Below are 15125 nucleotides of genomic sequence, written 5' to 3'. Positions count from 1 at the left end.
GCTCAACTTTACCCTATGCCTCTCTGCAAGCTCTGTGGCTGCCCTCAGGTTTGGTGGAGAAGACATTCACACGGGTGGGTGTGTCCGTCAGTTCTAGTTTCCAATTATTCCAAAGTAAAGTCCTCCACGTCAGTTTAAAAAATAATATTATTATAGAGTCCTCATGAAAGCCCAGCAGTATTTCAATGTGCATTTCTCCTCATACACATCTTTTTGTATGGGATTTTGCCTAACAGACATGCTTTTGCAAGCATCTCCCCATACGCCATGCATTTGGGTACGGTGTAAGAGCACAGGAATGTAACAAGAACCTTCTGGATCAGGCTAGTGTCCCATCTAGTCAAACATCGTGTTAAAACAGTGGCTAACCAGAGGAGGGGTGACCATGGGGAGGAGCACAGAGCAGAGAAATAGCATGGAGCATCTGCAGCAGCACAAGCGGACGTCTTCATCTGCCCCAACAAAGCATGGGTCTCCTGTAACCTTCCAACAGTTTGACTTCACCTCCGTTGCCTCCCAAGGCAGAGGGATGCCAGCCAACCAGATCCCTGTGGGATGCCTGCAAGCACAACAGCACTTTTGCTTCTGGCGGTTTCCCTATCCTTCTCATCCCTGTCTTCAGCATCTCCGACACATGCTAAACTGAACATAACAAAAAACCAGGTGTGTTGTGGGGAGTGGGGGTTAAGGGAAAGGGAAACTGAGAATGCTCATTGGCTACAGAATGCTGGCTGACAGTTGAGGGATGAGAGTGGAAAATCTGGGGGGGGCAGTGGAAAGAAATGGAATGGGTGGAATTCTGAAAAGAAGTCGGCTGCACTGCAACTTGTAAATAGCAATCCTGTTTCCCCCAAGAAATAGTTTATGAATACTTCCCACCAATGTGCTGTAAACCGAAGCCTATCCATCATGCTGTGAAGTCTCAAGAGAAAAGGGGCAGAAAAAATGTTTGTACAGCTAAGCCAAGTTACCAACAGCACCCAGTCCCACCAGCACCATCAAATCATCAGCATTTTAGATTCGTCATGCTTTCCTAAATGCCAGCATTTTTCTGGATCCATTCCCATTATCATGCAACCAAAATCGGTGTAATCTCCAACACAGCATATTGTCTCCCAAACATCCTTCCTTTGCCATGCAAAGGGGTTGCAATGAAGGGTTTAAAAAAAAACAAAAAACTGCCCAGATGCCAAAACGAAGAGGAGGAGACTGAGTGAACATCTGTAGCTTTTTGAGCTCTGAATACATAGATGCATTCATGCTTACAGCTGTCTTCAAGTGATGTTCGGGCAGAGGTTGGCAGATATTTCTTTAAAACTCTTAAGAATGGTTTAAATACATCCCTGCAGAAGCAAGTGATAAATCTTTGTTCAGAATGCACTGCTTAAGGCTGCCTAGGGTGCTGCCAGAGGGAGTGGGGCTGAATGTCTAAATCCAGCATCTAGACATAAGCAGTTCCAGAGAAGAAGAAGCTGGGGAGGACTTTCTTCACCTGCCCACTCCCACTGGTGGACTCCTGTGGACGAAGGCAAGGCATTTTTCACCACTGAGTTTTAGCTGAACCATAAACTACAAATTTATGTAGGGACGCGGGTGGTGCTGTGATCTAAACCACTGAGCCTAGGGCTTGCCAATCGGAAGGTTAGAGGTTCAAATCTCCGCTACGGGGTGAGCTCCCGTTGCTCGGTCCCAGCTCCTGCCAACCTAGCAGTTTGAAAGCATGTCAAAGTGCAAGTAGATAAATAGGTACTGCTCCGGCGGGAAAGTAAACGGCATTTCCGTGCGCTGCTCTGGTTTCGCCAGAAGTGGCTTAGTCATGGTGGCCACATGACCTGGAAGCTGTACACCGGTTCCCTTGGCCAATAAAGCGAGATGGGGGGGTGAGAGAGGTGCCCACTGAAGTTACCTTGCCCATCCCTGAAGCCACCAGCCCCTGCCCAGTGCAAATGAAGCCCTGGCCTAGTGACAAGGCTGTGCTTTTGTCGACTTAAAAAGATCTCAGGAAGGAAAAGATAAACTTGAAGGTGCTGGGCCTCCCCATCAGCCTTCCACAATATAATGCAGATTTGGAAAAAAGAAAGAAAAAAGCAGAACAGAGAAATTTTCTACATCAGAATATTGAAGTGACAGGCTCTCTGTCCCCCCACCCCCTAAAAAGTCCTCCAGTGCAGAGGGCTGCCAGCCACCCCTGCTGGTCAGCTCCAAGGACTTGCTTGGCTTTGCTCACTGCATCAGCTGTCACAGCAAATTTTTCACAGCGAACTTGCTCTTTGGGCAGTCCATTAATTTTGTTTTCTCGCTCTCTTTTTCCAGCTCGGACAAATGCGACGCAACACATCATTTCCCCGAACTCCCAAGCACAGATTTCTCTGTCCCCGCTTGAAATGTATCTCACATGCACCTCCCTCAAGGACCAGCCTATCGGACTACTAAATCTTGTAGAACAGCTTCTCTCCCCCCCCCCCTTTTCCTTGCTGCAATATTGTTGTTGCAGATCTATGCTCCGAGAGCTGCCACCGCACTCTCCCTAGTGGGCAGCAATGAATAATGTATTCATTACTATTCAATACAAACTCAAAGCAACAGAGGAAGCAAGAGGGAGACCCCACGGGTCACGAAGAAATCATTTGCTTCACTGCCGCTAACCCTCAGGCCCTTTATTACATTTGAAAGCACAGTATTTCCCCCCTCTGAGCGTTAATTCCCTTTGCTCCTGCACAGCTTGCTTGCTTGCTTGGGTTGGTGCGTGTGTTTTTTTTAACATTAAAATTGCCTGCACAATAGGCTAGGGAGCCAGTATGAATGGGGACAAGTCTTGTAATAGTGAGGGCGGGGGAGGGCATTGAATGGCAGAGGGTGAAAGGGAAATGCTGAAATGTAATTCATGGCAGCTGAGGATTTCAAGAAGGAAGGAGCTTCTGGTTTGAAGCAGGGTGTCCACTTAGGCACGAAGAAGAAGAAGAAGATCTGCATAGCATCTGCATATGTTAATTTATGTGCATAAGTCAGCAGTGAGGAATCTCTGGCCCATGGGCCAAATGTGGCCAACCATGCCTCTGCATCCATCTCTCAGACTTATAGCTGTGACAATGCCTCTTGCTTGCATAGGAACACAGGAAGTTGCCTCATACTGACTCAGACCATTGATCCATCTAGCTCAATATTCACCAGCAGCAGCTCTGCAGGACTGCAGACAGGGTTTCCTCTCCCAGTCCCTCCTGGAGATGCCAGGGGTTGAATTTGGGACCTTCTGCAGGCAGAGCAGATGATCAGCCATGGAGCTATGGCCCTTCCCACAACTTTGTTGCCTAGATAGTGCTGGAGAGCCTCTGGCTTCTGTGTGGATGGAATATTGTCTACTGTGCAAATATGAGAGTCACAGCCATTGCCCCACCCACTTTTCCTTCTTGGGCTTGGAGATCAGAAGGTCGGTGGTTCAAATCCCCATGACGGGGTGAGCTCCCGTTGCTCTGGCCCTGTTCCTGCCAACCTAGCAATTCGAAAGCACACCAGTGCAAGTAGATAAATAGGTGCTGCTGCAGCAGGAAGGTAAATGACATTCCCATGTGCTCTGATTTCCATCATGGTGTTCCACTGCGTCAGAAGTGGTTTAGTCATGCTGGCCACATGACCTGGAAAGCTGCCTGTGAACAAACGCCAGCTCCCTCGGCCTGAAAGCAAGATGAGCGTCGCAACCCCATAGTCACCTTTGACTGGACTTAACTGTCTGGGGGTCATTTACCTTTACCTTTACCTGCAGCCTGAGACTGTTAATCTCAGGGCTGTGGGTTTGAGCCTCATGTTGGGCAAAAGATTCCTGCATTACTGGGGGTTGGACTACATGACGCTGATGATCCCTTCCAACTCAACAATTCTATGATTCTGTGGTTCTATGCTGTCCAGGTAGGTCTGAAAAGGACCCTTGCCTGAAACACTCTTTGTAGACAACAGCTTCCCGTGTTTCTATGTGTGTTCATGAAAAGGACCCAAGTTCTAGAATACAAGTGTGGGAGAAAAATGCCTCCCTATTCGCATTCTCCACACGAGTTCCAGAGAACAAGGTCCAACGCCAGCAAACTTTCTGCGCTTAGTAATGTTGGATTTGTGAACTCAGCTCCTCCAAGGTTTCCCTGTAAAAATAAAAAATGCTTTGTCAGGACTAGAGTGCCAAATGTCACACAACCAGGAAGTCAGAAACCAGTGGTGGGTGGAGAGTGAAGGGGGAAATAAACTATTTAAAAAATCCTGGAATTGTTGCTATCATGTAACTCTTCCCGTAGATTTAAATCACCCCAGCAGGGACCGCTTATGCTTTCTCCTTAATGAAATAGCTGCCATCTATTATGCCAAGGAACGAATTTGTCAATGCAACTTACCAAATTACAAGCCCATAATTCTAGAAACATTAAGCACCTAACAGAAGATGCAATAATTTAGCAGGGAAACTCTGGCTCAGAAGAAGTCAGTCGGAGCTTTGCCAGGAATTTCAATGGAGCAGTCTCTCTCTCTCTCTCTCTCTCTCTCTCTCTCTCTCTCTCTCTCTCTCTCTCTCTTTTAACTGTCTTGATTTCTCAAGCTCCCATTGCCAAGTGCAGGCGTGCCAGCTCTTTAAATTTAGCACAATTCTCATCTTTGTCAAGGCGTTCCTTAAAGCCCTAGTTCCTGAAATCATAAAAGTTCAAGGCTGAATACATCAGTGCTCAGGGTTGGTTGGAGTCACCAGAGAAGAAAAACAAAATTAGAGATAAGAAGTAGAAACTGCAGCAAACTATTGCAGAATGGAGTGCTCCTGTTCAGGATACTCCATTGCATTATACACACACACACACACACACATGCGTGTACGCGCGCACACACGTCAGCATTCCGTGAATGTTGAGGCTGAACCATCTTCATCAGCTTGTTTTGAGGGAGGTTACTACAGATTTATTTTGTACAGTGGTGCCTCACAAGACGAAATTAATTCGTTCCGCGAATTTTTTCGTCTAGCGAATTTTTCGTCTTGCGAAGCACGGTTTCCCATAGGAATGCATTGATAATCAATTAATGCATTCCTATGGTCAAAAAAAGTCCAAACAAAGCCAAATTCGGTACAGCAAGAGTTTATTAAGTGCTCTTTAAAGTCACACATACTGTAAAGAGCATTTCAAAATTCAAACCCAGATTTTTTTAAAAAAAACAGCAGAGTGGCCCAATGGTCACAGAAAATCATAAAAATGCAGGGGGGGGACACAAGCTTCCAGATTCTAGCAAACCCCTCCCCAACTGTTCCCCCAGCCACCCAGCACACAGAAATTCAAATCCAGAATTTTTTAAAAAAAACAGCAGAGTGGCCCAATGGTCACAGAAAATCATAAAAATGCAGGGGAAAAAACACAAGCTTCCAGATTCTTGCAAACCCCTTCCCAACACCAAGTCATTGAATTCCAAACACCCCAACCCAAAATCCAAAACCCCCCAAAAAAGTTTTAAAAGCTTAACTTACCAAATGGCTGCAAAAGAAGTTTTGGAAAAGCTTCAAAAATCACCAAAGTCTTTAAAAACCTCAAAAAAGGCTACTGTGTACACTGCGTTCTATGAGTTGCTCCTCGAAGTCAAGTCGCAACTGTATTAACGGTGTTAAGAAAAAGGAAACAAACTTGCAAGACGTTTTCGTCTTGCGAAGCAAACACCTTGGGAAATTCGTCTTGCGAAGCAGCTCAAAAACGGAAAACCCTTTCGTCTAGTGAGTTTTCCGTCTTGCGAGGCATTCGTCTTGCGGGGCACCACTGTACTTCTGCAAACCTTGAGGTTTCCCCAGGTCTGCCAGTATGTCTTTTTTGGGCATGACTGGTGCATTCTTGGCTACATCAGCAACAGCACTCACTCCCAGAACATCGGATCGAAGTTCCACTGAAGCATAAACTTTGTTACAGAGTGGCAAAAGATCCCTGGATGTGTTCCAAACTTACCGCTGTAAAGTTTCATTTCCCCCACTGGACTTGCTGTAAATAAGAAGGAAGGCAAGTGAGGGGTGGCTGAGGGCAGACAGGGGCTGGTGGGGCAGTTGCCCATTTGCCCTAACAGACCAGCCACCTCTGCCACATCCTGAATACACAGGTAGATTAAACTAAGGAGCTGAATCATTCATGCTGGCACAAAGAAAAAGTGACATGCCTAATTCTTTCAGCCAGTGTGGTGTAGTGGTTAAGAGCGGTAGACTCGTAATCTGGTGAACCGGGTTCGCGTCTCCGCTCCTCCACCCTCAGCTGCTGGGTGACCTTGGGGCTAGTCACACTTCTCTAAAGTCTCTCAGCCCCACTCACCTCACAGTTTGTTGTAGGGGAGGAAGGGAAAGGAGAATGTTAGCCGCTTTGAGACTCCTTCAGGTAGTGATAAAGTGGGATATCAAATCCAAACTCTCTTCTTCTTCTTCTTCTTCTTCTTCTTCTTCTTCTTCTTCTTCTTCTTCTTTCATGTCAAACACAGTTTTAAATGCACATGAGTAGATTTGGAGGGCAGAGAGAGAAAGAGGAAACCTTATATTATATTATATTATATTATATTATATTATATTATATTATATTATATTATATTATATTATATTATGTGTGTGTGTTTGTTGGATTGTGTGACCCAGTGGATACAATCCAATTATATGAGATGGAGATAGACAGAAGAAGAGAAGGATGGAGATGCCAATAGGGCACAGCCTTATTATAGATCTCCCTGTCCCTACATCAGAGTCTAAGCCACGGTCCTTCGGTCAAACACATCGCCTCTTTCGAAGATGGCAGGAAGCTATTAAAGTTTAAAATGCAATCAAGTACATAGCGGAGAGGTCATTTTTCCCTTCCCCAACTATGTGGGAGCTCGAAGGCAGGGGGGAAGAAACTATTCCGCAGACTGGGGCAAGATGACAAGAGGAGAAAATATCCAGCTAACCAAAGGAAAGGTAACCCAGCAAGAAGCAGTTGGGTTTGGTGGTTAGAGGTAGATTTGCTCCAAATGTCCCTATTTCTCCAGGAAGCAGTCAATTCACCAGTCTCTGGATTGATTAAGTCGCTTTTTAAAACCATTTTTGCCTTTTGGGAATGCCTTGTTAAACTGTTGCTAGCTGGAACAGGAATCTCCAGCCTTTCAGGGTCTTAAATATACCACTAACAGGGTTAAAGAAATAAAGGTAATGGACCCCTGACAGTTAAGTCCAGTCGCAGACGACTCTGGGGTTGTGGTGCTCAACTCGGTTTGCAGGCCAAGGGAGCCGACGTTTTTGTTCGCAGACAGTTTTTCTGGGTCATGTGGCCAGCATAAGCCGCTTCTTGCAAAACCAGAGCAGCACACGGAAATGCCATTTACCTTCCCACCGGAGCGGTATCTATTTATCCTCTTGCACTTTGATGTGCTTTTGAACTGCTAGGTTGGCAGGAGCTGGGGCAGAGCAACTGGAGCTCACCCCGTCATGGGGATTTGAACCGCCGAACTTCTGATCAGCAAGCGCAAGAGGCTCAGTGGTTTAGTTAGTGGTATCACTAACGGGATACCTGGATTTAAATAGCTATTCAGCAATGAAGCTCATAGAGGGTACTTGAGCAGGTGACATCCTCTCCCCCCCTTTCTCCCCTAACTCCTTCACATGGCTGCTGTGGGACCCAAATGAATAGTGGAGAATAACCATGTACATCCCCTGCCCCCAAGTTCCAGGAAGGACAGGCTGGGTATTTTGTAATTTATATATAGATATATCAATCAGTTAGAGTTGGGATAAAAATGAATGAATAAAAAGAGGAACGGGGGCGGGGGGAGATACTGCAAGAAAGAAAATGTTGTATGAAGGGTGTGAGTTATGACCTTCTTTCAGCCACTGATTGAATCACTGCGAACTTGGGCACCGTTCTTATTTTTCCTGAACTGCAGCCTGTCCGGCTCAGAAGTAAGGTAAACGCAGGATATTGTCGAAAGTTAAAGCTGTTTGTAGGAACAGTGTTTGTCTTGGCACCTTTGAGCCATGCTAGATCAAGTTTGTCTGGCTGCAAGAAAGAAGTCTGGGAGAGGGGAGAGAGAGAGAGAGAGAGAGAGAGAGAGAGAGAGAGAGAGAGAAGTACAATTTGACATAAAGAGTCTCTTTACTGGAATTGTATTTGTCCTGTCCAAAAACTCTGGCAACCTGCCCTCCTTGAAAAGATGTCTCATAAACTAAAAGTACTTAAAGGGCAGAGCTCAAATGACTGTGCGGCATGATTTTATTTCTTATGCAGTGGTTCCTCAGGTTGAGAACTTAATTTGTTCCGGAGGTCTGTTCTTAACCTGAAACTGTTCTTAACCTGAAGCACCACTTTAGCTAATGGGGCCTCCCGCCACTGCGCGATTTCTGTTCTCATCCTGAAGCAAAGTTCTTAACCCGAGGTACTCTTTCTGGGATAGCAGAGTCTGTAACCTGAAGTGTCTGTAACCTGAAGCATCTGTAACCCAAGGTGCCACTGTCCCAGTGATTTTCAACCTTTTTGAGTCCATGGCTCCCTTGACCAACCACATTTTTTCCACAGGTCCCCTGTGGAAGCCACTTACACTGGGGTTTCTATTACAGGCTCTGGCAGACAAAGGTGGGGGCAGGGGGCGGTCCATCCTGGGTGCCATCCGGGGGTGACATCAGGGCCTCTGGGACGCTCGGCACTCGCCACACATCCCTGGGACTCTTGGCGCTTACCACACATGCCTGGGACGCTCACCACTCACTGTGCACACCCCAGGACCTGCGCCACTTGCCACACGCCCCCTGACACACACACACCACACCACCTGGGACATGTGCCACGCCCCCGGATGTAGGTCGCACCCAGTGCCGGAGCAGGTAGCTTTGACGCTGATTACAGGATCTGTGTAAGTATGGATTTGCCCCTGCCCCATTCTGCCCCACCTGTATCTGGTGCCATTTTTGTCATGCGTGTAAGTTAGGGTTACCAGACATCCCCAGTTCCCGGGGACAGTCCCCGGATTTGCAAATCTGTCCCCGGGAAACATGGCAGCGGCAGCCTTAGCAGCCCAGAGCCAGCCTGGTAGCGCAGTTGGCTCTGGCTGGCTTCAGGAGCTGCTCGCTGCCATGGCACCCATTTTTCCTGCGCCACGGCAGCGAGATGCGAGCAGCTCCTGAAGCCAGCCAGAGCCAACTGCACTACCAGGCTGACCCCTCCTGGGCAACAGCCACCCACCCATGACTCCCTAGCCTCCCCTGATCTGTCAAAACAAAGGGAGAATGGGGAAGGAGATCAGGGAAGGCTCGGGAGTCACAGGTGGGTAGCGTGCCGTTGCCCAGTTTTTAAAAAAACTCTGTACACTTATGTTTCACAGGGTGCGAAAGAAGGGCTTTGCACCTTTATACAATATGTATGTGTGCTTGGGCCCAGGGTCTTTTGCCTTACCATCCCCTCTACTGACTCCCTGTTGCTACTCAGCTTCAAAAAAGAAAAGTGTCCCTGATTTCATAGAAAAAAATCTGGTAACCATAGAAGTGGGAACGCATGTGTTGATGGGAACCCAATCAACACCACTGCTCTGCAGGGATGAGCTGATGCACTCCACATGGCAGTGCCTGCCTGCCTTTCCCAAAATGAGTGTGCAGAGTTGGTTTGCCAACAGGCCTAGTGCCTGAAGCCAGCTCCCTGTAGAGTCCATCCTGCCATCTTCCATTCTGTGGACATGACCAAGCCAGCATAGAAGTCGCTGTAAGTTCTGTACTTCCAGAGATGCATTTGTATGAATGCACAGGCTAGCAGCAGCTCTCTGGGGCTTTCCCAGCTTTGCTTGGGATTGAACCTGAGACCTTTGGTGAGTAACAGAGATACTCTACCACTACGTACACCTTGCATGTCTTAGCAGACACCTGAAGGGGGCTGTTCAGGCTTTGCCTTCCTTAGCAACTGCAAACGCTTTGAGGCAGAGGAGCAAGCTTCACCAGGGGCCAAGCTGGCGACCAGTTCAAACCCCGGCTCCTGCTTGATATTGAACAGATCTTTCTTCTTAAGGAGTCGGGCTGCCAAGCCAAGCTTAGCCAAGCCTTCTGCTTCCTTGCACAAAGCAGGAGCAGAGGCGAAATGAAGCAGAGTCGTTGAGCGCACCGGTGTTCCACGCACCAAAGTGGGTCAATGCAAGTGGCACCTCGCCCTTTGAGGAGTATTAAGCCAATAAATTTCTGTAAGCAAGAGCACTTGTAGATAAAATGCTCATCCACCTTCCCTCTCTTGTGGAATAGAAAGCTTATTAGAACTGGGTCACCTTCCAAGTGTAGAAGGGAGCAGATTGCAAATTGGCAGGTAGTGGAATTCTTTCTAAAGGGCAGCTTCCGTGACCAGGCACCTTCTTTCAGAGAAATCCTTTCTCTCCCAGCCTTTCCTATGCATACCCCTGCTGTCCGTCTGGCTCAAGGGCAGGGAGCCTTTTTCAGCCAGAGAGCTGCATTCGCTGGAGGGTGATTTCCTGGGGGCCACATACCAGTGGTTGGTAGAGCCAGGGGCAAAAGTGTCTGGGGCAGGGGCAAGGATACAGTTTGCTTTTGTAGAGCAGGCTGGTTCCTAGACACACTCATCCTCAATCTTCCACCTGGGTAAGCAGGAAGCAATATCAGAGGTCAAGGGCAAATTCCACCATGGCAAAAATATTCAAAGAGGATGCAATGTAGACTAGTGAGATGTGTTGCCTGGGGGGGGGGGTCCGAGACAGAGTTTGACGCCCTCCCATCAGATGTCAAGGAAATAAATAACTACCTGACTTTTACAATACATCTGAAGGCAGCCCTGTTCAGGGAAGTTTTTAATGTTTGATGTTTTATTGTGTTTTTAATACTCTGTTGGGAGCCACCCAGAGTGGCTGGGGAAAACCAGCCAGATGGGCGGGGTATAAACAATAAATAATTATAATAAATGATTGTTTCAAGGGCCAGGTAAAGAGGGATAGAGGGCTGCTTTTGGGCCCTGGGCCCTTTGAATTCCCGCTGCACAGAGGTACAGTATGCTTGTCACCTTCATTGTAGAGCTTTCATCAAACCCAGAATACACACTGTTTTATACTGGCTTTTGACATCTGTTTCTTTTGATTCTAAGTGGTTTAAACCAATTTAAATGTTTTATTTTTACATTGTTGTAACCTGCTCTGGTACGTTGCAGTGAAGCGTGCATAAGGAACATCATCATTATCATCACGAACTTTTAAAGGCATTTATAAACCACTTAATATTTTTACAGTATTGTTATATTTTTAAAAGTAACAGCCAGCCACTCCCCTAAGTGCAAATTCACCGGAATATGCACACATCTCTCCAACATTGCAGATCTGTGTTATTTTAGGAACGACCCAGAAATGACAGAGAACTGTATCAAACACTGTGTTATTGGACTCCCGCAGTAGCAGCCACATGGCAATTGGTTATGGGAAAACCGATCACTGTGAAAACAGGATGCTGAGCTTGCTGGTTCACTGGCCTGATCCAGAAGGCTCTCCTTCTGTTCTTACGAGTTGTAGCCCAACACCATCCGAAAGACAGCACATTTGGCTTCCCTTGCTATATACTAATAGCAAACACATTCCCTGAGTGCACAACTGTTTGCGGCTAAGATGGTACCATCCATGTACAAAAGAAAGATATCAACAGGCTTCCAAAGGTTTGCAAAAGTACAGCAAAAATCCGGAAAAGTGAAAGAACCCCGAAACAGCCCTATAAAGACTGAACAAGCTCAGGATGGGGGCAAATGAAAGAGAAGAAATGGAATGGAGTATTTTGGAAAGGGGGCTGTCTGGCTAGTGGGAGCCCTGAAGAGGAGCACTCCGCTCCACAGCATTTTGTTGCAGCTCCCCCTTGTTCTCCCACATTAATTGACAACCTTCCAGTGAACCTGTTGCAGTGTTTAGATTTTGTTTTATTTTTTGCCTTGGGGAGAGGACCTCTGACTTTCTAAAAAAGCAATGTTGGTGCCCAGCAGGGGTCCTGAAATACATTCTCTCTCCCTTATGCATACACACACAGCCTTTCTTGAATGGGAGGAGGGAAAGCAAAAGGGAGAATGTGTGCTGGGTGGGTGAAAGGCTTGCTCCATAAACTGCTAACAGACTGGAACTGGCAGCTGGCAACGGGACACAGCGGGGAGCCCCACTGTCTAACGACATCAGAGGGAAGGTTGCCTGGCGGAGGCAGACAGAAGCCAGATTAGCTATGCAGCCCGGACAGCTAGCTCTCATTGTCTATGCAAGGGAAGCAAAGGAAGGCCAAGGGAAATGGCAGTTCAAAGGTGAAAGGCTTGGCGGTGAGTGGCAGGCCCAGAATAGCAACCTAGCAGGGGAGAAGGAGGGGTGGCGTTGCAAGGCTTTGCAATAAAGACAAGGCCCTCCACAGTTACAGGGGGTGCAAATTCAGCAGGTGGTGACACTTTTAGCTCTAATGCAGTCTTGGCAAAGGGATAAGCAGAACCGGTTGAACCTGCCTCCCTCTGAGGGCTGCCAGTGGGGAAAACATTTGATTCAGTTCGCATTTAAAGGCGAGTGTACTTGATTCAGGAAACACAGCAATCCTCTGAATTTTGCAGTGCAGCTATCCAGCCAGGTAATATCTACAGGAAAAAAGCACCTTCCAGGGTCAAGTGTGCATTAAAATATGCATAAATTTATGAAAAGAACATACCAAAAGGTGTGCTGCATTAAGGGAAATTGCTTTGCCGTCTTTGTTAGGGAAAGTTGCATATTAGACGAAATTTGCACCGAAATGGTGATGAATTTTTCAGGATGGCCTTCGGCAACGTCGTCTCAAGCAATTCTTCTCTCACATTATCCCGTCTCTTTTCCCTTTGCTTTCCTTATGACACCAAGTCCCTGTGGGGAGAGGATTTGTTGTGCAAGAGCACCAAATCCACTTCCATTGCACAACTTGAATCCTGGGGGAAAGGGGTCCCCAAGCAATTATCAGAATTCTTAGCAGGACACAGCTCTCTATATTGGACAAACAGGCCAAACCTTACGCCAAAGAATAAACAGACACAAATCTGACATCAAGAATCACAAAACAGAGAAACCAGTAGGAGAACACTTCAATCTCCCAGGACATTCTATACACGATCTCAAAGTAGCTGTTTTACTACAAAGGAATTTCAGAAATAGACTGGAAAGAGAAGCTGCTGAATTGCAACTCATTACCAAACTTAAAACCATGGAGAGACCTGGTTTGAACAAAGACATTGGATTCTTATCTCATTATACATGACTAAGCCATTTTTCACCTTCTCACCCCTTGCCTTTTCCTGTAAGACCTATTGCAGTCGTTAAGAGTCGTCAACAGGCTCATCTCAGCTATCTGCCAATCTCCCATTCCCACCACCCTTCTGAGTAATACCCCTCCCCACCTTCTCTCTATATAGAAGGATCTGGCAACTTCTGTTTCAGTGTATCTGAAGAAGTGTGCACGCACACGAAAGCTCATACCAAGAACTAACTTAGTTGGTCTTTAAGGTGCTACTGGAAGGAATTTTTTTATTAGAGAGAACCAAAACTGACAGGTTTATCAGTCTGTAGTCTCATGGTGTTTGGGGCTTTAAAATCAGCATCTGCACTTCAATTTAAGCCTGGAAATGCCCTAGCCTGTCCATCTATGAACCCCACACCAAAAGTCCACCCCTGCTACAATTAGATATTTTTTAATAAAAAAAAACAATGATAAAGAAGAACATAGTAAACTCTTCGTGAACTGTTGCTGAACAACTAGAAAGCCTTGCAATCCCTGCAGTCCTGACACTGCCTTCCCAAAGCCAGGTAAGGAGGCATTAGGTTTTGGGAAGGAGGCATGAGGGCTCTAGGCCCCTGCCAGAGCCTTGCATCTCCTTCCCAAAGCCTGGCACCTTACTTAGCCAGCTTTGGGAAGGCAGCGCAAGAGCTGGTGCGTGTGTATCAAATTTGGGGCTCACTCACGCACACACTCAAGTGCATGCATGCACAATCCAGTATGCAGCCTGCAGGTTCCGTGTCAAAGTACTGCTGCAGCCCACTTGGTAGGAAATGTTGGACCGCCTTGGGTTAGACGATAACCAGTCTTTATTGAGCATTTGTTCTGAATCATTTTCAGGGTGGCTATATGACAACATGCATTCAACTTGATTTGCTTGCACGGGGGCATAGGCCTTCCCATTAACCATTTGTCCACTACACACTTTTCAATGTATTTCCCCAACACTTTCCTAACAGCAAAAAGTCTGTTTTCTGCCTGTGTGTGTATCTCCGGTACCAGGAAGACAAAGCACTTTAATCCACTTCAGTTGCACAAACCTAAATTCACATTATACAGTGGTGCCCCGCAAGACGAATGCCTCGCAAGACGGAAAACTCGCTAGACGAAAGAGTTTTCCGTTTTGGAGGTGCTTCGCAAAACGAATCTCCTATGGGCTTGCTTCGCAAGATGAAAATGTCTTGTGAGTTCCTGCTGGTTTTTTTTCCTTCCCCCCCTTTTTCTAAGCCGCTAAGCCGCTTATCAGCTGATCCAATCAGCAGATAAGCCACTAAAAGCCGCTAATAGCGCTAATCCTCTAATCCGTCAATGGGCTTGCTTCGCAAGACGAAAAAACTGCTAGACAAAGAGAATCACAGAACGGATTCTTTTCGTCTTGCGAGGCACCACTGTATGCTTGAATCCCTCCTGCAAAATAGTGACAGTGTGTGGGGATCCTCCATCAGAAGTCAGTCTTCCAGTTTAATGCACCTGGAAAAAGCAAGTTAAACCGGCGAATGTGGGAGGTAATGACACCTATTTTCTTAGTAGTGGCTTGTTAAGATATAGGGAGATAGCGGGAGTACCATGCTGTTGTTGAGATCTGAAGCAGCATTACGGAGCCTTTAATACAATCATGCTGGAGGTGGAAAGGGAGGGGCAAATCCCCATGCTTTTTGGCACTGAACACCACTGTGTCCCGCCAAACACTCTGTTAAAACTAAGTAAACATCTTATGAAAACACCTGCCATTTGCATTATGTGTTAAGGAAGCTGCAGTAAAAGAACAAACACAATTACCAAAAATTCGGCACTCCCTCTCCTTCCCCTGCTCGCCCAAAAAACGAGGGGGAATAGAGAAAATCCCTTCTGTCAATCATCTCTTCCAGAGTCACACATGCAACACAAT

This window comes from Podarcis vaucheri (assembly GCF_965113315.1).
Source record: "Podarcis vaucheri genome assembly, chromosome: 16".
In the NCBI taxonomy this organism is placed as follows: Eukaryota; Metazoa; Chordata; class Lepidosauria; order Squamata; family Lacertidae; genus Podarcis; species Podarcis vaucheri.
The sequence above is the reverse complement of the archived record's forward strand: the minus strand, read 5'-3'. Positions refer to the sequence as shown.